The sequence below is a fragment of the Condylura cristata genome, unplaced genomic scaffold (assembly GCF_000260355.1).
Source record: "Condylura cristata isolate star-nosed mole 26May11 unplaced genomic scaffold, ConCri1.0 scaffold00014, whole genome shotgun sequence".
NCBI lineage: Eukaryota > Metazoa > Chordata > Mammalia > Eulipotyphla > Talpidae > Condylura > Condylura cristata.
Genome location: NW_004567115.1, coordinates 35,418,623 through 35,435,325, shown reverse-complemented (window position 1 = coordinate 35,435,325; position 16,703 = coordinate 35,418,623). Strand labels below are relative to the sequence as shown.

The window sequence follows — 16,703 nt, the reverse complement described above, 5'->3', positions numbered from 1 at the left end:
TAGCTTCCAGATTGGTGAATGTATCCATGTACCTGGAAGATGGGACATCCCACGTCCTAGGGGACAGAAGTGCCTATGTTCTCTCCTTTTCTGGCTCTCACTCAATGTACCTCTTCATCCAGTTGTTCTTGGCTGCCCTTTGTAATAAATATCCTTCCTGGTAAATGTAAGTCAATGTTTTTCTGAATTCTGAGTTGCTGTATCAAGTGAATTGGAACCAAGAACGGGTTGTGGGAACTGTTGATTTTTAGCTAGCTGATCACAGGTAGCAACCACAGGTAGCAACTTGCATTTGCAATTGACATCTGAAGTGGGAGCAGTTTTGTGAGACTTTAACCAGTTGGGGAAACCAGTTTGAATGCACCATGCACTGAATGACCAAGCTCTGGGCAGCAAGTGTTTAATACAGGAAATGATTTTTATTATCGATATGGATCCCACACTCAAATCCACCCCCTCAAATAAGTGGGATAAGTTTTTATAGGGAAGAGTATATGCCAGGGCCTGGGAAAAGAGTGTCAGTTGTTTAGGGACTATGTGCTGGTCTGTAAGAGTTTCAGAAACTAGAAATTTTGGCATGAAGGAGGGCCCTTTATCTCTACAATCTCAGGGTCTTGCAGATGAGTTGGTTTCTATAAAATAAGTCTGTTCATTGCTTTGGGATCTGGAAACAGAAGATAGAGCCTATTACTTGCAGAAGTAAATATATTTGTCTAGTATTTTAATTCTTCTGCTGCTTTATTAAGACTGAGCCCTTAGCTTGTGGAATACAACACTAAATCTACCTAGATATGTCAGAATTGAGTTAACTTTGTATAATGCCCAGTCAATGTTTACTGAGGACTGAATTGGTTGCTGGTATTAAATAAAGCATGTCAGAGCATGTTAAAAATGTCACTGCTTCTTTCAGGATAAGGTTTCAACTAATATGAATATTTAAGGACTGCTAGCAGGCATCTTATAATGAAAATCCACTAATGAAGGTTTATTTAGAATGTCAAAACCACTAAAGTAGGTAATTTTGGGTATTTTCATGAAAAGTATTACTTATTTTTCCCTTTTATCTTGTCAGTCACAGAAATCTCTCCTTTATACTAAAGACCATTAAATGAGAAATGGAAACTATTTTTGGTATAGGAGGGTATCTGATGGGAAATCTTTGGGGAAAAAAATATGGAAACCTCCCTAGCTATCTGTCTTTTAAAATCTTTGCTATTTTTCTGTGTAGCTTATTGTGTACATAATGTAATAGTATTCTGAGAGTATAGTACACTGGTGTAAACAGAACTTTGCTACTTATACTTTATACTTATACTTTATCTGGACATTTGTATAGAATTTTTTTTTTCTATAGATGATACACTCACTTGAACAGTTCATGTGTAAATTAAAAAACCTGAAATAAGGAGGAACAGCAGACTTTGGTAGGTTGGAGGGAATGTTGATTTGGGAAGGTGACTTTTATAGAGTCAAGTTGATAGGTCAATGGGTAGAGAAATGAATGATATGAGTAATTCCAAATAAGCTAAGACACAAATCATAAACATATGAATAATATTTTATTTTTATCCTCTAAAATACAAAGTGCTCTACAAAATGAATTTTATGAGAGAGAAACTGAAGGCCTCCCTAGTGGCCTAGGCTTACATCTCAGCGCCACAATGACCTGAGTTCAATCCCCCACGCTGGGGCTGACTCACATATGGCGCAGCAGACCTCTCCTGTCTTGCCTGCTGCTCCCATCAGCAGTGTGTTTCAGTAGATCTCCTGCTCTGTTCCTCACTCTGTCACTGGTGAATCCTCTTACTTACCCCCCTCCAGACAATGAAAAAGGAAGATTTGCAGACAATGAAAAAGGAAAAATTGTCCTGATTTAAAATAACAATTTAAAATAACAATTAGGGTTGGTTTCTAGAGAAAATAATCAGTTTGTAAATTGGTAAGGATTAATCATCTTTTGCAAGTATTCAAAAAAGAGATCAAAAGTAAACTTGGGGAGGGAAGTACATGGGATTATGGTGATGGCACACAGATGACTTGGTGATGGAAACCCGTGGGGAAAAAAAAATGTAAAAATTGTAAAATAAACTGTTATAAAATAAAAAAAAGTAAACTTATCCAAAATAGACAAATCTTTGTGGTGTTAAACTGTAGCCCTGGATTAGCAGCTTGACTTCTTGGCATTCTAGATACCCAAACGTAAGGTTATCTTTCCTTCTGGTAACTAATCAAGCACTGACTTGCCATGTTGGCACACTGCAATGCAATTTAGGCAAACATAGTATTCATCTATACACAGGAAAATAAGGATGATATTATTTTCAGAGGCTCTTTCCTGAATTGTCAGACAATCTTTAAAAGAGTGAGTATTATTTTGAGGAATGCATATATAACAGCACTAGGGCTAGTTGCTGTTGTTCATTTAGCTTATGGTTTTTCCTCCATCACTAGGATTTGCAAACATTTGTTAGAATTTGCAATACTTGGCCCACTTGACATCATACCATTTGCACAGGGAAAGGATCTCAGAGTCAAGTAGGGATCAAGAACTCTGAATCACAACCAAGCGTTGTAAAAGGAATGAACCAAAAGTGAGTCAGTGGACAGACATGGAAGTTGGGCAGCCATCACAATGCAGCAAGACCAAAACACCTAGGCCTCCATGAGTTTGCATTCTTTTTAGGTGATCACTGATCAATTAGCAGGGTCCAAGTGAGATGGATGCAAGTTCAAGGCTGCCTCCAGCTCTCTAAGTGTTTATATTTGGTCAAGAGAACAAGGTTAGTGGCTTAAAACAGAAGCACATTCAAAATGTCAGAGTGGGCTGTGATAATCTCAAAGATGTGAGACGTTAAAGTGACAGACTTGTTACTGTATTTGTCAGAAGTGATAAAAACTTGGAATTGAAGATACACCCCCCCCCCCCCGTAAAGGGATGGCTTCATCTAACCATGTCTAAGTGTGACACGGTTAATGACTCATTGTCAAGAGTGGATTATGCAGACCAGTGGTTTCTTTAGTCATGACATTTTAAACACTCAGAGTAAACATTTTCAAAGTGGTTACATAACAAACTGGTGGTGCTATACTTTAAAAGAATCACAGAACAACTTATTTGTGTGTGGGCTAAAATACTTTTAGCATCATCTTATAAGAATGGTTCCTTCCACAGCGTCTATAAATGGAAGAGAAAGAGTGCGGAAGATACTTTTGATGGCAGAAGGGGAGTTTCTCAGATGTTCTCAGGTCATTTTGATAAATGGAAGCTATAGTTCCTTATTCTTGCTGCTGCTCTGAAGTTAAAACAAAAAACTTTTCTTTCTAAATATGCAGACTTCTAACAGCAACATTTTGACTCTGATTAGTAGATCTTCTTGTAACATTGAGAGAATTGCCTGAGTCTCTGACTCCATTAAGAAGAACGGATAAGTAGGAACCTAAGAGCTATTCGTAAGTAAATCAGAACCACTCATTGTTCTCATGCTACAATCATGTGGCTATTTGTAATAAACTTTCTTTCTCAACAAAATAGGAAAAAAGTCATCAACATTATCACAAAATTCCAGCACTTTGGGTCTTGGTCACTTTAGCTTTTTAGCACCCATCCTGGCTGGCTGACAACATTTCTAGAATATTGAATAAAGCAATTGTGTCTATCTCTAATTTTAAGGAGAAGGTAGAATGTTACCTTCAGCATTTCTGACTCTTAGAAGCATATATGAAGAAACTTCTATCCATGCACTTCTTTAGGGTACCATTCTGCTGTTAAAAGTTTTGCCATTGGTCAGGATTCTGCTGGGTGAATACATTCATCAAATTGTATATTAAAACTTTTGGTTGTTATTCAAGGCCACTCTGAAAATAACCACATGAAATTCCTTACAATACTGATAAAAATATGCTGTTGCTTTCCACTTAGAAATCATGACCTGACATGAGTGGAACAATATCACTTGAATTCAAGGCTGTGAGAAACCTTATTTTCTTGGAGAACTTTTCAACTTCTTTTGAAAAAGCCAGTTATATAACTGGTTGGGGCATTTGGCAAGCAGGAAGCTCAGTGTTTTAATTTACTTTTCAGTGGTATGTTTACTCCTATCTGTATGCTGTTTAGTGGATCCTATTTTATTCTTCTAAATATTTACTTTTTGCAACTTCTACTGTCCCTGTCTTTTAGAGTTGTTCAAATCCCTCATTCAATGAAGTGGTAGTATAAGTAGATATAAATATGTGGCAAATAAAAAAAAGAAAACAACTTTGGGAATAAAATGGCATTAAAAATTCCTGCGGAATTACTTCCTCAATATAATTGAGTTTCCCTCTGGGAATTAAGCAGAGAACTCTTTCTTCATTTCTGATTGAATGTGACTTTGGAAAAATTAGCTATAAGGGACTCACTAACTCATCATTTTTATACTAAGTGCAGCATATTAGACTAAAATCTTCCTTTTTAGATTAACAGGGTAGAAATAAATTGAGGACATCTATTGAATATTTGTTTTTTTTCCTTCCCAATAATGCATGAGAAATTTGATTATTTTATTTATAAGTGAAATGAGTAGGAGAATCTTAGTCATTCCTGGTGAATTTGTGGAGCAACTTTGGAGATATTTCATGATTACTCAAACAAATGTATACAAAAAAGTGTATATACTTCCTTCCTTTTAATAGAAAGTGTGGCAAATTGTTAGATCATTGTTTTACATTAAACAAAACTGTGTCCATAATAGATGCTGAAGGTGATTTTATAGAAGTACAAAGGGGGCCTCCCTGGTGGCTCAAGGGGTTAAAACACAGCTACCTGTAGCCACTGGTGCACTGAGTTTGATCCCAGGACAGGGAGGTGACCCACATGGCACAGCAGACCTCTCCTGTCTTGCCCCCCACCCCCTACTCCCCTCAATAGTGCATTTCAGTTGATCTGCCTGTTCTGCTCCCCACTCTGTCTCTGGTGAATCCTCTCTCAACCCCCTCCCCCAGCATCTCTGATCTGTACCCCAGTCCTTGTATGCATAAATAAATGTTCAAAAAAAAAAAGTACAAAAAACTTTCTCATTCTTTTTTCAAAAGAATATAGGATTCCATTTTATGGGTGTATCATACTTTACCAATTCTTTATTCATGAACGTTTATACTTTTTCCCATTTTATATCTACCCAGTTTATATCAACCTACCATTTCTCATTTGTGTTGTAAATAAATGATTATATGTAGACTTACTAACTTAAAGGATATGTGCATGGAGAATTTTGTTAGATATGGTAAATTGCCCTTTGTTGAGTTTAATTTATAGACAGATTTGCATTGTCACTGCCTTTCCCCCATATTTTTGCCAACACAATGATTATCAAACTTTCCAATCTTATAAATGAAAAACTGGTTTCTCAAAATACTTTCAATTTGTATTTTTCTAAGAGACGAAATGCATGTTTTTCTTTTCAGCATTATTGCCCACAGAATTACTGTAGTTATTATCTAACTCTTAATATTGTTCCTGGAGTCTGCAGGTCAACATCAGAGTTCAGAGATCAAGAACATGGCAATATGCCCAGAACCAAGATGGAAAGAGAGGCCAGCAGGCCCCATTTTAAGCAGACTTGACAGTGTCTGATGATGTCCCTAGAAGGTAACTTCTGTTTTTACGTGGATGCAATTAGAAGCTAAGTTTCATATTCCCTAATGACCACAAAAGTTGCTCCTAATTATTTAAGAGAGGGTGTTTTTTTTTTCTCCTTCAATCTACCACAGAAAAATGAAGTAAAACAGGTTTTATATTTATAGTTGTAACTAAGCCACACAATACAACTGTGGGGGAGTTGGACCAAATCATCTGGGTCACATGAGGGTTATAAAGGTTAAATAATGTGTTCTGGTTAGGGAGTGTTCTGGTTAGGGAGGAGGCATATTGGTAATTAGCATAATTGCCTCATGACTCGCTGAAACAATGTCAATGTTTTTGTTTTTGTTTTAGTTTTCGGTGATTTTGCATCAGGGAAAATTATTTAATAGTGTCTGGCTCTGTATCTCTTTCAAAAAAAATCACATGCCTTTTCCTAAAGTCATACATATGTTGCATGTCTGTCTTCACAGGGAATTCAAAAGCAGGTGAGAGTTGTCATCAAGTAATGGAATAAAAAAACAATAGGTCTTAGGCTTGCTGAGGAGTGGGCCTTGTTCCACACTATCTGTGTGACCTTGAACAAGTTACTTGACTGTTCTGAGTTCCTATTTCCTCACTTAAAAAAATGAAGAGAATAATTAGACTTGTATATCCTTGCCTCTTATTTAGGAAACAATACGAAAGGGTTATACCTACAAATATGTGATTGATCTGATATTGATGGTATAGAAAGCTTTTTCAAATACAGTGAAGTCAGAGTAATTCTTAGAAAAAGTTTACTTCTCTTAACAAACCAGGTCCTTAAAAAACTGGACTCGGTTTGTCTGATGTTTAATGGCTCAGTAATGTTACATCTATCCAAGATGGAATAGCGTATTTGGAGAAGCTTTGTATTAAAATTTACCTGTTGAAGAAAATATTTTATGATCTACTGGATAGGGTTAAGTGAAATCAGTCTAGTTCAGCAAAGCCTTTTTGTTTAGAGAAAAGTGGATTGTGTCTCTTTTCTCCCCTGGTCTAATCTCCGTTCCACTTACCAGAAGAGGTAGCAGTTGGACGGTACATTTCTTTACAGGTGTTTGCTAGTAAACCACTTAGCAGTATGAGGATAATACATCGTCTGACACCGAGGAGAAAATCACGGCTAGTTCCTCGGAAGCATCCGCCCTAAGAATTCTGCAACCTTCCACTCCCTCCCCCGAGCCCGGCCCGCCCTCGGGCGACACCCCACAGCTAGCGGGAGGCCCTAGAACGCCGACAGAAAACGCAGGTGGCTAGACGCGATCCCTTCGGCCACAGCCTGGGGTGAGGCCCCCCGCACCAGGTGTGCCAGAGCTCCCGCCGCTCGCGGGGACCCGTGTGGCCAGGGACGCGCGGTTCTGCCAGGTGCGCGGGCAGCAGCCCCAGGCGCCGCGTCGCACGTGGCAACAGGTGCAGCGCGGTCCTGGGCTGACGCCTGGGGCGTGGGGCGCGGGCACTTAGGCCGGGAGCGCGCAGGGCTTCGGGATTGAGCCGCGGGAGCGCGAGACGAGGGAGCCCGCGGGCGAGCGGAGCCCGCCAACCTGCCGAGCAGAGCGGGCTGAGCGCCGGAGGGGCCAAGGAAACCGGCGTCCCGAGGTAGTTTTGTGCCTCTTTGAAGTTTCTTGGGGCGCAGTCTTCCAAGGGCGCCTCGGGGCCTTTGTCTCCAGCAGCGAGGCGCCGCCTGGGGCCGCCTGGAAGGGGAAGCTGCGGGCGCGGGGGGCAGAGGCGGCGGAGCTTTCCGCTCAAAGTTTCCCGAAGTCCCGCTCTTGCTCCACCCGGCGGCGGGCGGAGAGGCGCAGAGGCTGGGGCGTCCCAGACTCCGGTTCCCTCCCGGCCGCTGCCGCCGCCGCGGGCGGGCGGTGGGGGGTGGGGCCGAGCTCGGCCCCAGGTGGCGACGCCGCCCGGCGGGCACTGATTGCACGGCGGGCCCCGGGGTGGGCCTGCGGCGCCTCAGCCCAGGGTCCAAAGGGCGCCCCGCTCCAGCGTGCGTCTCTGCCTCTCCGCGTCTCGGCGCCGGGAGCACTCGGGTTGGCGCTGCGGTAAGTGCGGAGTGTCGGTTCCGCGGAGTCGGTTCTGCTCGCGGTGCGGATCTCGGGCGAGGGGGGAGAGAGGACGCGGCGACCGCGTCCGTCTGGGGGTGGCGGAATTAGCTTTCGGGAGGGGGCGGGTGTTCTGGGGGCTCCGATGCCAACTTGGAGTTGGGGAGGAGGCAGCCACGACCAAGCCGAGGCTGCCGAGAGCCAGTTTCACGTGGGGTCAGCAGCTGGCGCGGCAGGGACGGATGCGCCTCTGGTAGCTGTCACCTTGAACGTGACCGAAGGGGTGTTGGGTAGACCCAGTCCGGCAGCTGGACGAGCAAGTGCCCTCAGGCGGAAGCCGCCCACCGGACACTTGACCCGCTAGGGCCCTGCAGTCCCAGCTTTCTCTCTGGGCGGTTCCTTTGGGGCCCACTCTCAGCTTCAGTAATCAGGACTGTAAATGAGGCATTAATGGGGTTGCTGCAATTCCCAAGGTCCCCTCGTCCATGCCCCAGCCTCTGCCTGCTGTTCGTTTGTGCTTTACTAGCTCTGGAGAAACCCCATTGCTAACTAAATTCACCTGATTGATTACTCTGTGTTCGTTAGTGGACTATGTATTCTCGCTATAGAAAAAGTCTTATCCTCTTTTTAATGCATACGATTTTCTGTTTGTTGATTTTTGTCAGAGTAGGAAAGGTGCGATTAATTATTTTACCTGGATAATGTTTTAAATACTCTATTAATGCCTCTAATATATATATATATATATATATATATGTATATATATACTCTAGTAACGTGATTTGTTTGAATAAAATCAGTTTTAAGTAAAAAGAAGGGTGGGTAGGTAGTGAGGGATCATGAAGGAGATGGGTAGGAATTAAAGAGAGTCGTTTTTTGTCAGGTGATTGTAATTCAGTCTTCACTAATATTGAGTCATCCACTCTGGGAGTGGGTGCAGGTGTGGAGGTCTTAGGGTAGAGGGTAGGAGGAAGACCATCTTGGAGGGAAAGGATTTAAAAAATATGAAAAGTCTCTGCTCCCTGGGAACCTCTTACCTCCTAAGGAGTCTAGATACATCTAGATACAATCTACGGTTTGCCCTCCAAAGAACTACATGGAATTGTAGTTCTGTAGAAGACTTTTTCCCTGGCATGATTTGGGGTAAAAAAAAAAATCTAAATTGAAACAAAGATGTCCTGTTTGCTAGTGTTGTACTATGTATAAAAGTGCTTCTCTCAAAATTTTTCTTTAAATTGCAACATTTCAGAAGGAAGGTTCTACAAAGAAATGATTAGCATGACCTTATCCAGAAAAACAGAATCTTAGAGAGGAATTAGGTTAAAAATAATGTGTAGTTATTTGTCACACCAACTTTCCCACCCATTTTCTAAATCGGTGTGCGCAGAAAATTGTGCTAGTAGAAGTTTCATCTCTTAATTGCATATCTGTAAGTCAAGTTTACAGCTTTGGAGTTCTTGAAAATGAAACTGTAGTTATTAGATTTAAGCATTTAAAAGCATATCACTTTTCAGCCATGTTATCCAATTTGTTACAATTTCAAAAGTAATGCATGCTTGCTGAATAAAACTTGGTAGGCTGATAAAAAGCACAAAACTTAATACCACCACTCAAAGGTAATCATAGCATTTTTATTTCTGTTATATATAACATAAGTAGGTTTTAAAATTTTAAATTTTATTGAGGCAATATTAGTTGACAGTGCTGCTATGATGCAGAGGTGTGGGATCACTCCTTTCAATGTATGCTACACCGCTACCAAAGCACCCATAGTCCCCCACCACAGTCCTTGACACCACCTCCACAATCTGCTTTCCTCTCCCCCAGCCCCTCTGGGAACCTTAATAGTCATTTCTGGGTTTACTACTGGTTTGGTTTTATTTGACCCTTTGTTTTATTTCTCTATATTCTACATATAAGTGACACCATCTGGTTATATTAGTACATTTTATACAAACACACTGATCTGTGCTTGATGCTTTTCCCTGCTAACATATGGAAACCCCCCATCACATAACAGATCTTAAAGAATCATATTTTAGTGCCTATATAATATTACATTGTATAGATGCAGTAATTTATGTAGCATCTTTACAGCTGATCTTTCAATTTATTTCAGTTACTCCTTTGTGTATATATTGATGCAAAAGAGCTCCTTATTTATGTGTATTTCTTTACATGGAGTCCTTGAAATGCAGTTGTAATTTCAGAGATCTCTTGATAGATACAGATTGACCATTGCTTTCCAAAAAAATTTTTTTAACTGTTTCCTACGGGTACTCTCTGAGATTACCGGTGTTACTGTAGTCTTGTAATATAGAAAACCATTTTTGAAAGGAAAATTAATCACCACATTTATAGGTGAACAGTGTTATCTAAGTATTTACATTTTATTTGATTACAAAGGATATTGAACAACAAAAAAGTTTGTTTTTATCCTCTTTTAATATAGTGCCAGTTTTTCTCCCAGGATATTAATATTTTTCTGTTAATTCATAGAAATATTTTGGTTGGTAGTAAACTTTTGCCTTTCTGATTTTGTCCTTGCTATATAAAGACAAATATTTGGCACATTTTTATAGTGGTTTGACTTATGAAAGTTCTTTACTTACTTGAGCTGTGAGGTTTAGGTTGGTATAGGTGGGTCTTTCTCTGGAATCAGGTGAGCCTAGGAGGAGATGACTACCACCTTTACTAAATTGATAGGTATTTGGGCAGTGGTGGTCTGTGGCTTCAGAAAATGAAACAGTGATCTAGGGTAAGTGATTGATGCAACCCTGTGTGTTTAAAAAATATATATACACACACATATACATATACACACATATATACATATATGTGTGTATATATACACATGCATGTGTATATATATGTTTATATGTATATATGGATTAGGTTTTATGATCTTCAATATTCTTTGAAATCAGCACTATTCATTTCTTGGAGAATTATTGCTGAAATTAATGCATGAAGACTCTTTTCTGTTTAGGGGGGTAGGTCACGGATTTGGGTGCTCATCTCTACCCTGTAGATAGGTATGATAAAACTATTTTCAAACTCCACAAACTAATTTGCAATTGGTGATTGCCTTGATTTCTTTTACACAATCAAAGAAGGGGTTTGCTCAACAAATTTAGAATGTAAATGAGCTTGGACCTAGAGCTGTTTACTTACGAAAATAGCTATCAAGTACTTCAGAAGTATATATTTGGATGCAAATCTTTGATTTATTCATTAGTGCTGCTACCCATTAGAGCAGTCCTTACCCACTGGTTTAAGCCCTATATTGAAGAGAAATAAAAACTATTTATTCGACTCTAAACTGTATTTGTCTTCTACTAGGCCTAGATTTAAATTAATGACTGTTGTACACATAAATTACAGCAGCAAAAGGAAGAATTACATATTCTACGTCTTTCCCCCCAACCTAGAACTTTATTCATCTTGATTATGTAAAACGAAGGAAATAAAGATAGTCTTAAAATTACTTAGTTTCTCTTAAATGTTTCTTTTTTAGTAGGCCTGGATAGAATCTTAGAACAGTGCAAGAAGGTGAAGTAAGTACAGGCTGTGAGTTTCTCTCTAAACTAGTTAAAGTGCAAAGGGGTCAGAAAGAGATTACTCCCAGGTTATGTAGTTTTGCTTGCTATTGTTACTTATTTCATGTGCTGAGTGTGAGAGCTGGCTTGGCTGGCTACCACTGTAATGTGCACACAGCCACAGGGCCAGTGGAGACCCGGAGGAGAGCAGACTGGGACACATCAACCTTCTAGGTAAGGTGCTGTGGAAGGAGGGCTTTGAAGCCATGAAATCATCAGATTATCATTCTCTGAACACTTTTAATTACTTGTACCATGTCAATTTATATTTGACATACAAAGAAAAGAAAATTAGTGTGTATGTTTGGGGCCCAATCAACCATAATTATCCTAATCTACAATTAACTAAAACATTTCAAGTCATTTTTTTGTCCTAAGTTGGCATTGAAAAAGGGGATTCTTCTAGGAGATAGTCACACACACTTATTAAAAGAGTAGGAAGTAGAGATGTTAAGCTGTATGTGTGTAAATAGACACATAACTTCTATAATGTCTATGGCAGTGTTCAGTCTTGACTGTTGGGCTGTGAGCTTCTGTCCTTTTTCTAGTGTGGAAACTTGGTAATATTTAACTCTGGCATTTATGTATATACTAATCCTGGAGGAAAAGTCAATATTTCTCCATCTTATTTCAGATAAGTACTTCATATGATGTGTTTAGCAATGTTCAATGGCATATGAGAAGTTTATGTTTACCTTGTAGATTGTTTTGATGATTATTACTAATTAATGATACCAAGTTGGAACTGCAGGTCCTTTTAAAACAAAGCTCACTTGAAAGGCTTCATGAACCAAAAGTCGGAATTAGTATAGCTATAAGTAACCAAAGAGTAGACATTCAAGTATGGACTCTTACCCTGACTTCCATGTCAAGTTGATTGAGTTGTATTTACCAGAACCACTACTAGTTAAATCACTTTGTGCTGTAAAATGTGCTACACTGGCCCTCCCTGGTGGCGCAGCAGGTTAAAGCACAGCACTAAGAAGCTAAAGCCACTTCCGCATGAGTTCGATCCCCGCCTGCCCCGGAGGTGACCACGTGGCGTGGCAGACCTCTCCTGACCCGCCCGCTGCTCCCCTCAGCAGTGTACTTCGTAGATCTGCCTGTTCTGTTCCCCACTCTGTTTCTGGTGAAACCTCTCGCCGCCCCTGATCCTGTGGCCTGTACCCCAGTTCTGTATGTACAAATAAAATAAAATCTTTAAAAAAAAAATGTGCTACACTATGGACATGTCAATCTTAGATGATAGGATTGAACTGTATTTACACATTATCACTAACTTCAATCAATAGATTATAATTAAGGTGAGGATTGCAGAATGCCTATAGAGTGGTGATAAAAAGGATTGGAGGAATGAAAAATGGGTTTAAAGTAGTGAATCTCTTGACTTACCAAAAATCTTTGCTGTTAGAATCCCATGTTTAATTTTTTTTTTATCAACCTCAAACCATGTATTGAGCACTTTCTATGGGTTGTCAAAGCAGAAGGAGCAGATGTGGAGGAATGAATTGGCCCTGGTCCTTAGAGGAGTCAATCAGAAAACCTCAACCATTGTGAAAGTGCTTTTGGAAAAGTTAGTGTTAAGGTTGCTAGAATATTCTTCCAGATCCTTAATGTTGTGCCATACATTGGGCATTCTGCCAGCTACCTTGACCTAAATTTTGGTAAACTAGAGATGGTTCCTAGATTTTTGATTTATCTAAAGGCTTTGGATCCTTAATTAGTACTACTCTCTTCCTTCTTACAAAAAAAGCTGAGAAGCAAGATAATTTAGCACTGAAATCTGTGGCTTCATTCACTTTCTCTGGATACTCTTTTTAGAGACTTTCTTTAATGTCTTTTTGTTAACATCTAGTAAACTTCTTGGGGATAGGGTCTAAATCTTATGCTGGGTACAATTGTACTTTTATAGTTATTTGTACCAGATGTAGTCTGGTATAAATCTTTTAGAACTCTGATGGCTTGGGAGTTTGAAATTCTTTCTTCAGTTAGTCACAGTGACTAAAGGTCTTCTAAGCTGAAGATACTAATTTTCTTATGGCTTTCCTTGACTTTTCTGCTTTTCTTTTAGTGTCCTACACTCTCTTCCCAGAACTGGAAGATGAGGTGTGATGCCTCTATTTCTTCTGAGTTATAGTTCTGGCTTTGTTTTTTTTTGTTTTTTTTTTTTTATGAAGTGCCACTGTCAACATCTGGCATAAACGTGTGAACAGAATTAATTCCACTTGTGATGATTTATGACATTCCCCATTTGTGCAGACAGTCACAACTTGATGATTTCTCATGAATAGAGGCTATTTCTTGTTAGAGAAATAATGTATTTACATTTTTACATTGTAAAGAGGAATTTAGTCTGGGATGTTTTCTCATTACATTTAATAAGACTTGTGTTTATGAGTAGTTTTGTATTTCTGTAAAACTTCTTGATGGCCTGTTAGACTTAGTGGTTGTTGAATTTGATTCAGTATGCCAAAGTACTCGTTTTTTTTTGGTTTATGCTTGAGAATTTCTGATTTTTGTTTTATGGAGGTATTAATGACAACGAGGCAGTTGAATTTATTCTAATTAATTCCATTATAATTCCATTATAGAAAGAAAGAGTGGGCTTTAAGTCAATGAAAAGAGAATGACAGGGAAAAACTTTTCTGTGAAAAACTGAGTGATTTTATATTACACATATGGCTACTAGGTTAAAAAATGTATCTTGTTGGAAATATCTTGTTGCATTGAACATTTAAAATTTATAAACCTTGAAGTACATAACCAAATGAAAATTATTTCAATTTATATAGTTTGTCTTGAGGGAGGATGTTCTTACCGCTTATTATTGAAAGCGGAATAGTTAAAACAAGGTATTTTCAGCATGTTGGTAACACTGCTGGCTTTCATGAAAGCCCACTTTTAAACTTAGAGACATACTTTGTTATAGAATTGGAAAGCTTGTTACTGGTATTGAGAACTTTTGCTCCAGGAATGAAATGGGAGTACACAGAATTGGAAGGTAGATTTGAGTTCACCTCTGAGGCCAATGTTTGCCACATGCCTTTGGTTAGTTATTTGTTACTGTTAAACCCCCAGTTGCCTCCTCAGGACACTAGGGACAATACCTTCTCTTGGGGTTACTCTACGACAGTGCCAATTACATGGAAGACATAGATGCTAACAACATTCCTCCATATCCCTTTGTCAATCAGTTGGTTTTGTTTCATTTCTGGACTCTGCTTTGGGAGGGGCGCCTGCTGGCGTTCTCTGTTGGGAATAAAATTCCAGGCCCAGGTGCCTGATAACTTCCTCTCCCCTTAAAAAGAATTGGTTTGGATTAGTAACAGTTGAGATTACTCATTGTTGGGTACAGTTGTGGCAATTCTTGATTTTCCTTTGAGTTTAGTCAGTTGCTGATATTTTCTTACATATGACCTATATTTTTAGAAATCAAAGCAGATACTTTTATCCTGCTAAAAATTGTAAATCATGTTACTGTTTTGCTATGGGCGAAGAAGAGTTGAGTCATCACTGGACCAATAAAGCATTTGAAGATTTTAAAGTGCTGCCATACTCTGTTCTAATTTCTAACCTATAGCAAATAACATTCATATTTAAGACTTTGGACTGTGAAGTGATACCATTCGCATATTTAGGGCAATTCTGATTTTTCACTTTCAAATGAAACATAACTACTACATATGTTTTTGGAAAGTACAGTATAATACAAGATTAAAGACATTTTGTTTCAATTATGTCAGACTAGCGAGGTGAGCAGAGCCAGTTACAGAGCTCTGTTTTACCCATGAGGAAATTGTGGGCCAGAATCTTGTGGATAAATGTTTTATACAGTGATGAGTATAGTTAAGGGACTGGGACTAGCAGCCATATCTTTTCCTGGTCCTTTTCTTACTCCCAGTCTGATAGTGTTACTCGACTACTTTTAATGTCCTACGAAGCAGAACATTGTTGGTAGGATTTTCTTCACATTGGGTGAATGGGATCAATGGCATGCAGTACTTTGACTATGGGAAATGTCAGAAGAAATAGAATTATGGTTTGATTAATTATGGCGGAATTATGGTTTGTTTTTCCATTTTCTGCTGGCAGAACGTTAAATCTTGAAAGTAGTAGCACAAGCAAAAAAATAGTTATAAATCTAAGTGATATATTACATTTCTCTATGGTTTTAGTTTTTAGCCTGCCCTTTCAAAGTACTTAATAAATTCTATAAGAACATTCATACGATTCATTTGATTTTTACAATACCTCAAAAATGTTCCTGTTTTACATATAGCCATCTAAGGTCATGTATGTTGAATAGGAACTAATTTATCTTTCTAAAACATTTTTTTCTATAGAAATTTTAGATCTTATTTCCTTAGTTTGATTTACATGCAGGCAGATACAACTAACTTATGGTGGCAGGTAGAACTAATCCCAGGTAGAAATTTAAGAGTTGAGACCTGCTGCTAACCAGAACTGGGAAGAGAATGCCCCATAAACCACAGTTACACCCTTCTGCTTAGGATTTCCAGCCCTGAGGTCAGTAGCTTCTATCACCAAAGTGACTTCTGAGGAATGTACTTTTCAATCACTGGGGCTTGAGAAACAGGCCCCTTTAGTTGCTTTTCCTTCAGGCTGCTGCTCTGAGCTAGGTGTGCACACATTGACCTGTTTGGGAAAGTCTTAACAGGTAATTTTCAAATAAACGGTACAGGAAGTTGACGTTTAATGGCTATTGGGAGATACAGTGTAATGGGCCAACTTGCATAACTACCTACACATAATGACATTTTCATGCAGTGTTGGCACAATTGAAATGGAAAATAATTTCAGTTTAGCCAAGTGGACTTGAGATAGGACAACTACACCTTAGGATTCTAAACAAAGAGCTGTCACTAAGGTCATTTATATTCTGGGTAAAGATTTCCTTTTAGCTTTAAACCCTGCCCCTCTTACCCGGTCTGCCCCACTTCCTTTGAACAACCTGTGCTACCTTTTTGGTAATTTTAAAAACTAGCTGCATATAATCTAGAAACAAAGACAATTTAGTATTTACATGGAATTTCTGTAGCCCAACTATACAATCCTTGATGGTGGCCCTTGATAGGCACTGTATGAAAATGTAGTTTAGTTTTAGCCGTTTACATCTAGAGGGAGAACTCTCTCTATATTGGCTCAACACTGTCCTGAAATTAGTCTTACTTTATGGTTTTTACACGTGAAAAAAGTTATTTTTAGTGCAACTGTGAAAACTAATACAATATGATATCTAGAGTAAGAGCTGTTTATGTTCATCCCTCTTTTAGAGGGATTTAGACTCATGCTGCATATTTAGTTGCTGGAAAATGTTGATGGAATGCTGACTTAGATGGAGAGATAATATTTTAGATTTTCAGAGGCCTATAATTTGGGACTGGAGGCACCTGGTATGTGACC

General features: G+C 39.1%; 1 protein-coding gene across 2 annotated transcripts in view; it reads left to right on the top strand.

Annotated features, from left to right (window-relative positions):
• The first annotated feature begins 7,571 nt into the window (after positions 1-7,571).
• The window catches only part of MTUS1 (microtubule associated tumor suppressor 1), a 137,702-nt gene continuing 128,570 nt past the window's right edge, over positions 7,572-16,703 (top strand). For both annotated transcript variants that reach the window (XM_004682350.2, XM_004682349.2), the window contains exon 1: positions 7,572-7,680. The gene's annotated coding sequence lies outside the window, so the exon portion shown is untranslated. The remainder of the gene's footprint in view (positions 7,681-16,703) is intronic.